The 9,480-nt window shown below is 40.7% G+C and overlaps 1 long non-coding RNA gene across 2 annotated transcripts; it reads left to right on the top strand.

Annotated features, from left to right (window-relative positions):
* The first annotated feature begins 7,963 nt into the window (after positions 1–7,963).
* Positions 7,964–9,274, top strand: LOC129670136 (uncharacterized). 2 transcript variants are annotated; one of them, XR_008719128.1, is made up of 2 exons: positions 7,964–8,197; positions 8,553–9,274. It is a non-coding gene; the product is annotated as an uncharacterized LOC129670136 (long non-coding RNA). The 2 variants fall into 2 exon arrangements; XR_008719129.1 differs by having other exon boundaries at positions 8,477–9,274.
* Positions 9,275–9,480: the final 206 nt, after the last annotated feature.

Raw genomic sequence — 9,480 nt, 5'->3', positions numbered from 1 at the left:
CTGCTGCTGTGCTACTGTTGTATTAATACTGTTCAGATAAAGTGCTAATGAAAGGATCAGACTAACTTTGTAATCTGCATGTCTTCTAAAGCCTAGTTTTGAGTTTTAGGCCCAGGTTAAGCTAAAGCCTCTTAGTACTTCTCCAGAGAACAGAGGAATGTGGCCCTGGCCATCTGTGAGGACAGAGATAAGAAAGCGAGCAAGCAACGACCTTCGCCCAACAAAAAGAATGACCAGACATGTCTGCAAGACAGCGTTTCTTAGCAACCAACCCAGATGGACTCAAACCTTCCTCTGAGTAGACCCTGACCTCCGGCCAAAAGCCTGCAGCCCCAATCTTTAAGGATGAGCTAATAACTCTCCATACCCACCTTTAATTGCAGCCGCATTCACTCTTAGCTGGACAGAAATTTGAGCACCTAATACTAACCAAGTATCTTAGAAGTCAATTACTTTATAGCTTCTTCATCCAATCCTGAGTTGCCAAGACTAAAACCCATGAGCTTCCCCTTGTTTTTTCCTAAAAAAAAAACCCAAGGCTTTTGTTTCTTGGGGCCACTCTTTGCTGATTTATAGAGTGGCCCCATCACGAGATGGCCAAAAATAAACCTCTTGCTGTTGCAACGATCCATCTCTGGGTTTTCAACTGCCTCTCCAGTATCAGGCTCATGATTTGAGCCTAATACTAATATTCAGAATATATAAATAACTCAGGAAATTAAACATCAAGAAACCAAATAATCCAACTAAAAATGGGATGCAGAGCTAAAGAGAGAGTTCTCAACAGAGGAAGCTCGAATGGAGGAGAGGCACTTAAAGAAATGCTTGAGGTCTTTAGTCAGAAAGGAAATGCAAATCAAAATAACTCTGAGATTCCATCTTACACCTGTCAGAAGGCTAAAATCAAAATCTCCAGTGACAACACATGCTGCCGAGGATGTGGAAAAAGGAGGAAACTCCTCCATTGCTGGAGGGAGTGCAAGTTTGTACAACCTCTCTGGAAATCAACCTTGTGCCTTCTCAGAAAACTAAAAATAGCCATACCTCAAGATGCAGCACCACCACTGCTGGGCATACACCCAAAAGATGCTCCACTGTACAACAAAGATATTTCCTCAACTATGTTCATAGAAGCTTTACTCATAATAGCCAGAAACTGGAAAAAAAAACTAGATGTCCCTCAACTGAAGACTGGATAAAGAAACTGGTACATTCACAACAAAGAAATCACAAAATTTGCAGGCAAATAAATGGAACTAGAAAAGATCATCCTGCGTGAAGTAACACGGACTCAGAAAGACGCACATGGTAGAGACTCACTTTCAAGCAGATTTTAGTCCTACAGTACAGGATAGACATTCTACAGCACACAGACTCATTTATTCACATGGAGGTTCTTCGATGCTCATCATATTCTTCAAGGTAGGCGGGGTGCTACTAGGAGATGACTTGTCTCATTATCAAAGAATTTTTAAAATAATAAAGATACTTTTAAATGCCATTTACTGTAGGTCTCTGAAGTTTTTGAAGACTACCTATTTTTATGTAATCGATCTGTCCACAAAATCATATCTATCTGTTAAACCTAGGATGTATAAATTAGATAAATTAGACTAGTGTCTGACATGACTATGAGTTGAATAACTAGCAATTAACTTGGATTACCTAATATCTTAACAAGATTTTAAAAGTAGTTTAAAAGTATTGGAAGTAACTTTGAATTTGTATCAGTAACCTAAAGCTTATACCAATATATCAAAATACTTATTTTTGCATTGATATGCAAATTCCTATACCAGAGTTAAAATTAACTTTATTGGAGAATAAAAAAAAAAACCTAAATTGAGTAGATTCAATAATCTACCTTTTGTCTTATTCCTATATGATATAGCTGTATATTCCTTGTTTCTCTTTGAATAAGACCATTAATAATAAACATTTCCCAATGACAATAAAATTTTGTAGCAATAGCAAACAACCAAAAACCTACCCAACCCCCTTTAAGGAAAATTGGATGCTGTTCTCATGGATTTCTTCTAGCTGACATTTTGGACATGCAGAAATCCTGTAGGGGGCCCAAATAAAATCAGAAAAAAAAATGGTTAATTAAGCAAGCAATAACATTTGTGGTCCAGTCTTTAAATGTTGAAAAATTTCAGGCTTAATAAAAGTCCTCTTTGGAACAGTCTAAAATGCTGGGCCAATTAAGATTAGTAGCTTTCTTCAAAGTTCTTTTGGGAGCAGGCTTTGATGAGAAACAGCAATTGAAGCAGTTGAGGCAGGAACAAGCAGAATGCTGGAACATGCAAGATGCTGGAACAGATGTGTCAATGTCTCAGCATGCTGAAGAATGATTCTGTCAAGTTTGATCCAGCATCTCTGGTGTCCAGTTCTTTTGTTCTGCAAACATATAATTTCTCACAAGCACTATAGAGTTCTAATATTATAAATATATGAGATGTGCAGGATGAAACTAAACTGTAAGCCAATTTTATCTATGCCAATTAAAAGGTTAGCATAATACATTTTGAAGATATTATAGCCCAAGTATTGTTGGAGTTCTGGAGACATATTTTATGTCTCAATCAGTTTTAAAGTTGTTCCCATGTAAAGGGGTCAGCAATATAAGTTACCATTATTATTGAACATACAATAATTATCATGTTGAAATCAAAACAAGGTTGGATAGATTAAAATATCATTCTGGGCTCGTGTATGCCTGTTGTGTTAGGCCAAGCTGCTACCTGTTTCCCTAGAGAAGCCTTCTATTAGAGAGACAAGCTGGTTGCCTTGAGCAATAGAAAACACATGTTTTAAGTAAACTTTATATAAACTCCTTTTTAGTTTAAAATATAAGCATACCGTAGGTATCTTGTACCTGTTTTGAGGTCTAACCCTAGATTTTTACATATGTTGTAGCTATTTGTCCTATCCCCTTGTTTATATAGAATGGGCAGTTATGCCTTTAGAGCCAAACTTTATTTAAACTCCTTCTTACCTTTCACATTTAGGCATACCCTAGGCATCTTGTACCTGGGCTTTACATTGATAGTGGCTATTTTTCGGCTTATCCCTTTTTTATACAGACTGGGCAGTTATGCCTTTGTAGCAAACTTTATATAAACTCTCTTACCTTTAGCATTTAAGTATATCCTAGGCATCTTGTACCTGGATTTTTACATTGGTTTGGCTATCTTTGGATTGCTCCCTTTTTGATATGAGAAGGACAGTTTTGTTTTTTAAACATATGAATATAATTTTTGAGTTTTTAGGACTAAACTAGGTTGGCATGTACTTTGCCATCTTGTGTGGTTTTTTTTTTTTTACATAGGCATGACCAACATTTTTCCCCTGTGAAAATGTCTCACATTTACAGGCAGTTTCCAGAGCAGTGTGACATTATCTGTCTTTACATAAACCTAAAAATAATGTGAACCCAACCTTCAGATCAGTAAGGACATGACATCTATTATTTTTTAAAAAAAAGAATTTACATGGTAACCTTAAAGAAAATTTTGTCATTTTGAATCTTAGACTATCTCTGTAAGTGGCTAAACAGCAGGAGTTACCATCCTGGCTTTTATTATGTAAATGAGCTTGACCCTGAACTCAGATATCTACCTGTTTCTTTTAACTTTGTGTTGGTAATAAAGGCATGTGCCTTCACCAACTTGTTTAAATATTTTTTTTCTCAAATTATCATTGATGTAACTCAAAGCCTTTAAATGAAAATCAAACAAAGAGAGAAGAAAATTTTAAGTTTGGAATCAGTTGGGCCAATTTATAGTGTAACAAACAAAACCCAGTTGGTTATTTTAGTTGATGTTTCTGTGAATTGGTGGACCCTTACCAGAAAGAGCTGACAAGTATCTTGCAGCCAGAGAGCTTTGAATTTTAGCCATTATTGATCTAATTATTAGGGAGAGTGCCCTTTTTCTTGTCTGTAACTTAGTATTCCAATCCTTGTTTTTTTCCCTATTTTCTCCTTCAACTTTCTTGGAGAAGGTATGGAGAAGAACCAACACCATTAAACATATTGCAACCAGATCCATGACTATGACAGCTAAAATGAAGCCAAAAGGGATTAAAACTCCCTCTGCCATGGCAATTTTTTATTTTAGATGCAGTTTAGGCCAAACTCTGTCTAGAGGTCTGTCTACCTCCAGTTCCTTTCTTTCCTGTCATGGCTGTGTTGCTGAGCCAGTTGAGCCAGCCACAGTATAAAGGAGCCATGCTTGTGTACCCCTCAGTTAAAATGAAGCAGCAGCCAGTTTTGTTAAGTCTCAGGTCTGCCCACGGGAGGCTTTTGCTTCTGGGCAGGTTTAAGAGTCTCTCTTAAACAGATAGTGATTGACCTGGAAGTTTTTAGGTTTTAAGTTTGGTTTGTATCACTGGGAGCTTATTCCCCCCTCCAAATTGTGATAAAGTATGATTTAAAGAGTGTGGATTCTTAGATTAGTTGGATGCCATTTGTGTATGAGATGATTAATATTTACTAGTGATTTATCTTCTAGTAAAGCTGCTGTTAATCCTAAACAGCTGAATAACCAAATCACCACACAGAGACTGGGTTTATTTAGTTAACCTAGAACACAATGCTGGGCAATAAGGGGTCTATGCCCAAGATGTAAACTGAATTAATTAATTAACTAATTAATTAATTAATAAAAAAGACAAAAGAAAAATGCTAATAGATCTGTATTTATTACTCTGTACAAAACTCAAGTTGAAGTGGAATAACAATACTGGCATAAAACCAGCAAAAGTCTGAAACTCATTGGCAGAGGAGACAACTTCATGAACAGAACACCAACAGCCAGGCTCTGAGATCAACAACTTAAAAAATGGGACCTCATGAAGCTGAAGAGCTTCTGTAAAACAACTGACACTATCAATAGAACAAAAATGACAGCCTACAGATTTAGAAAAGATCTTCACCAACCCTACATCAGACAGAGGGTTAATATCCAGAATATATAAAGAACTCAAGAAATTAAACACCAACAAATCCAATAATCCAATTTAAAAATGGGGTACAGAGCTAACCTGAGAACTCACAACATAAGGATCTCTAATGGCTGAGAAGCACTAAAGAAATGCTCAACATCCTTAGTCATGAGAAAACTGCAAATCAAAACAAATCTGAGATTCTGTCTTACACCAGTCAGAACAGCTAAGATCAAAAACTCAAGTGACAACACAGTGCTACCTCAAGACCCAGCTATGCCACTCCTGAGCATACACTCAAAAGATGTCCTACTGTATAACAAGGACATTTGCTCAATGATGTTCACTGCAATGTTATTTTTAACAGCCATAAACTGAAACAACTTAGACGTCCCTCTACTGAAGAATGGATTTTTTTAATGTGGTACATTTATACAATGGAATATTACGCAGCTATTAAAAATAAGGAAATCATGACATTTTTTTTAGTCAAATAGATGGAACTAGAAAAGATCTTGAGTGAGGTCCCAGACCCAGAAAGACACACATGGTATGCACTCACTTATTAGCAGATATTAGACATACAGTACAGGAAAACCCTAATACAATCCACAGACACAAAGAAGATAATTAACAAGGAGGGCCCAGAGATGCTGCCTAAATGTCACTCAGGAGGAGAAATAGAATAGACATCAAAAGTGGAGGAAGAAAGGGAACTGGGTAGGAGATGGAAAGCTAGGAAAGGGAGGCTGGGAATCAGTTGGAGGGAGGATGGGGATGGGATGTGGGAGTGCTGGGAGAGGGGAGGGAAACTGAGGGGAGCACCTCTTTGACCAGCTGGAGCCCTGCTACAGGTCACACTCCTCTGAAGTGACCACCTCCTAGCCAGGCAGGACTCCTAGTGGAGGGAGGAGAACAACAACCAACCCACAAAACCTTCGACCCAAAACTTACGCTGACTATAAGAAGTGCAGGCATTTTATTAGCTGATAATAGTTTGTCTAGTGTTGTTGATTATTAATATTTAATATTGATTTATCTTTTAGTTAAACAGAGACTAGGATTTACTAAATTAGAGCACAATGCTAGGCAATAATTACTCCATCCTAAACCACCAAGCCCACATAGCTTCCTCCCATTCAGATTTCCCACATTATAGTTGCTTTTTAGTCATATCTTAGGTCCGGTTCATCTCTCCTGGTGTTTACAGGTTCTCTCCTCTCAAATCTCTCTTCTCTGAACCCTCCTCCCACTCACTTCTTTCTCCTCCCCTCCAGACCAGGATGCCCCACCCTAGTCTCTCCTTTCCTCAGTTTTGGCTGATTGTTCTATTGGCAATACAGAGAACAAATGGTAGTATAGTATGTTTACACAAACTTGAGACCATCACAATGCAATGTCCAAATTGAAACAAGCTGGTGGGGTGGAGAAATCAGCATTTGAATGAGCAAGGGTAAATTGTACACATTCCACAAGAACACTATACCAACAGTCTAGTTAGCCAGAAATGTAATATTGCTTTATATGGTTAGCCAAAATGTGTTACTGCCCTCCCCATGTCTTTTGCATTTGGTTCTTTCTATAAACATCCTGCTGGGAAAACTTGTAGATGTCATGGTTAGGCTGCCAAGATCTTACTGTGGCCCTGATCAATCAGCTTGGAAAAGATGTTCCAATAAACCATCCTTATGTATCTGAGACCAGAGTCTGAGTGGTTTCTGTGGCTGTTCTTATACTAGAACAAAAGAGGCAGCAGAGATTGAGAGAATTTTCAGCCAATGACTGGCCCAACCTGAGACCTCCCCGACCATAGACAGCCACCCCCAACACTGTTAATGATGCTCTGCTCTGCTGGCAGACAGGACTGTCATCTGAGAGGCTCCACCCAGCAGTGGATCAAGACAGATGCTAGGACTCACAGCCAAGCATGGAGGGGAGCTCCAGGGGTCTTGTGGAAGTGTGGGGGAAAGATGGAAGGACCTGGAGGGTACAGGAACCCCACAAGAAGACCAACATAGAAAACTAACCCAGCCCCACAGTGGCTTACAGAGACTGAGGCACCAACTAAGGAGCATGCATGGTCTGAACCTAGAACTCCTGCACATATGTGGCTGATGGGGCGCTTGGGCTTCATGTGGATCACCTGATGAGTGGACGGTGGTGTTAAAATGGACTCTGTTGTCTAATTTTGGATCACTTCCCCCTGGCTGGCCTCAGGGGATGAGGATGTGCTCAGTCCTGATGTGACTTGATGTGCTGGAGAGGGCTGATACAGGGGGAGGAGGACTCCCCTCTTTTGGGGGGAGGGAGAGTGGAAGAGAGAGGAGGGAGAGAGGGGGACCTGGAGGAGAAGAGAGAGGGGGCTGCACTCAGGATGTAGAGTGAATAAATAAATAAACTTAAAAAACAAGAGATCTCTCATTAAAAAAAAAAAAAAGAAGTTACAGATCATTGTGAAGAATTATGACCTGTGTAAGTTTTTATACCTTGTTGGTAAATAATTCCAGTAGGTGAATAGGCAGAAGAAAGAATAAATAACTGATAAGGAAGTAAGAAATTAACTCTGACTGATGCACCAACCAAGGGCCATGCATGGAGAGGGCCTAGGCCCCCTGCACAGATGTTGCTCATAGGCAGCTCAGTCTCCATGTGGCTCCCCGAGTTAGGGAAGCAGAGGCTGTCTCTGACATGAACTTGGTTGGCTGCTCTTTGGTCACTTGCCCCTGGTGAATGGCTTTGCCAGGCCACAGAGGATGAGGATCCAGGCAATCCTGATGAGACTTGATAAGCCAGGGTCAGTTGGCAGGGGATGAGGACACCCCTTTCAGTGGAATAGGGAAAGGGATGGGGGAAGAGGAAGAAAGGGTGGGACCAGAAGGAGACGAGGGAGGGAGCTACAATTGGGATATAAAATGAATAAATTGTAAAAAGTATTTAAAAAAAAAAAAGGAATTAACCATGAGCCAGCTGAACTTAGGGACCAAGGGTCAAAGGTTCAGATGTTACAATATTCCTCCACTGGACACTGTGTACATATGTCAGGTGACAGTGTTCACAGAAACTGGAAGTCAACACAGTGAATCAGCTCCTTTATGCTGGAAGGGCTTGGTAAACTTATGAGTCCGTGTGAGCGACCTGGATTTGTTTCTATAACTCAACAAGATTCTAGGCTGCGAGGATCCAGGCTCCATTAATGGGGTGTTCCAAGGGCTACAGGGTTCTGACCGTGAAGTTAGTCTTTCTGGTTTTGGTAAGTACTTTCATTGTCTCTTGTTGGCTTCATTACTGCTTCTCCCTATGTTTGCATTGGTTAATGCTTTAATCTTGGAGAATGACCCAAAGGAAGCTCTCATTCTTCCTTCTCCCACTCCTGAGGGGTATTTGGTAACACCAACTGCAGGGAGAACATTCTAGAAGGAGTGTGAGCAGGAGGGGTCCATCAGGGAGTCTAAAGTCAGAAGTTGTCCAGAAAAGTGCAAAAAGGAACTTGCTGGGAAGGCATGAGCGAATGTCTGCTTGCCCTACACAGCGTAACGGCAGCAAAGAGAACACTTCTACCTATGTCTGCATCGGTGAACAGATGGGTTTGTTGGGATTACTTATAGGAGCACCATTAAGAGGTTGTCTCCAGCCAACCACGTCAACACCCCTTCCCTGAAGCTGCAGAAACTCTCCTGTTAGGAGTGTTCACCTTCTCTGTGCCCCAGCACCTCCAGACACCACATGCATCTGGAGAAGAACTGCAGACAGCTGGACAAGGTTGGCGACGGGGGCAGCTGGACTCCCAGGTGAGGCTCTAATGACCCTCCCGAGTCCTCCCGCACAAGAAAGTCTACAGGCTGGGCCGTGTGGAGGCCCCTGCTGTCGTCACAGCTGCTCTGGGGAAGATGGTGACGGCCGTGCTCCTCACCAGTGCTCAGGTCCTCAGTCCTCTCGCCTTTAGAAGACGTTGTTCTGTCTGCCGCAGAGGAAGAGAAAGAGGTCCTGGCCCGACTTCCACTTTACCCACCCAGCCATCTCCCTGAAGTTTTAATTAATGTGATTGTAACCAGTTGCCCTCAATGAAAGTGTTTGGGATTCTGGTTTCTCAGAAATAAAAAGGGATCATTTCAGTCCCATAAAATATTATAAACTCTTTGAAAGTCCCTCTATTGGTCTGCTCCCGTTAGAATTTTGTAATTTAATTCCTTACATTCTTGTGGTGTTCCCCAATGTCACAAAGATTAATGTATACATGAACTGCCAGTGTGCGACAGAAAGTCTTTGCAATTCTTTTCTTTTGAAATTGTCAGTAGCTACATAAATAAACAGAAATATTGCTCTTGGAGAGGTTTTGCTTTTAACCTGGAGTGGAAAAATCTAGTGTATAAACAAACAGAGAGAGAGACAGAGAAAGAGTGGCAGCAGAGGGAGAAAGAAACAGGAGAGAGAGGACTAGGATGGGTGAAGGGGTCCAAAAGAGGGGGAGGATGACAGACCATAATGTGAATGAGAGTACCCAAAATGCTTCCTGTACATGTATGAAACTGACAC

The sequence above is a fragment of the Psammomys obesus genome, unplaced genomic scaffold (assembly GCF_907164565.1).
Source record: "Psammomys obesus unplaced genomic scaffold, mPsaObe1.curated_primary_1811, whole genome shotgun sequence".
NCBI lineage: Eukaryota > Metazoa > Chordata > Mammalia > Rodentia > Muridae > Psammomys > Psammomys obesus.
This window is presented reverse-complemented; position numbering and strand designations above follow the sequence as displayed.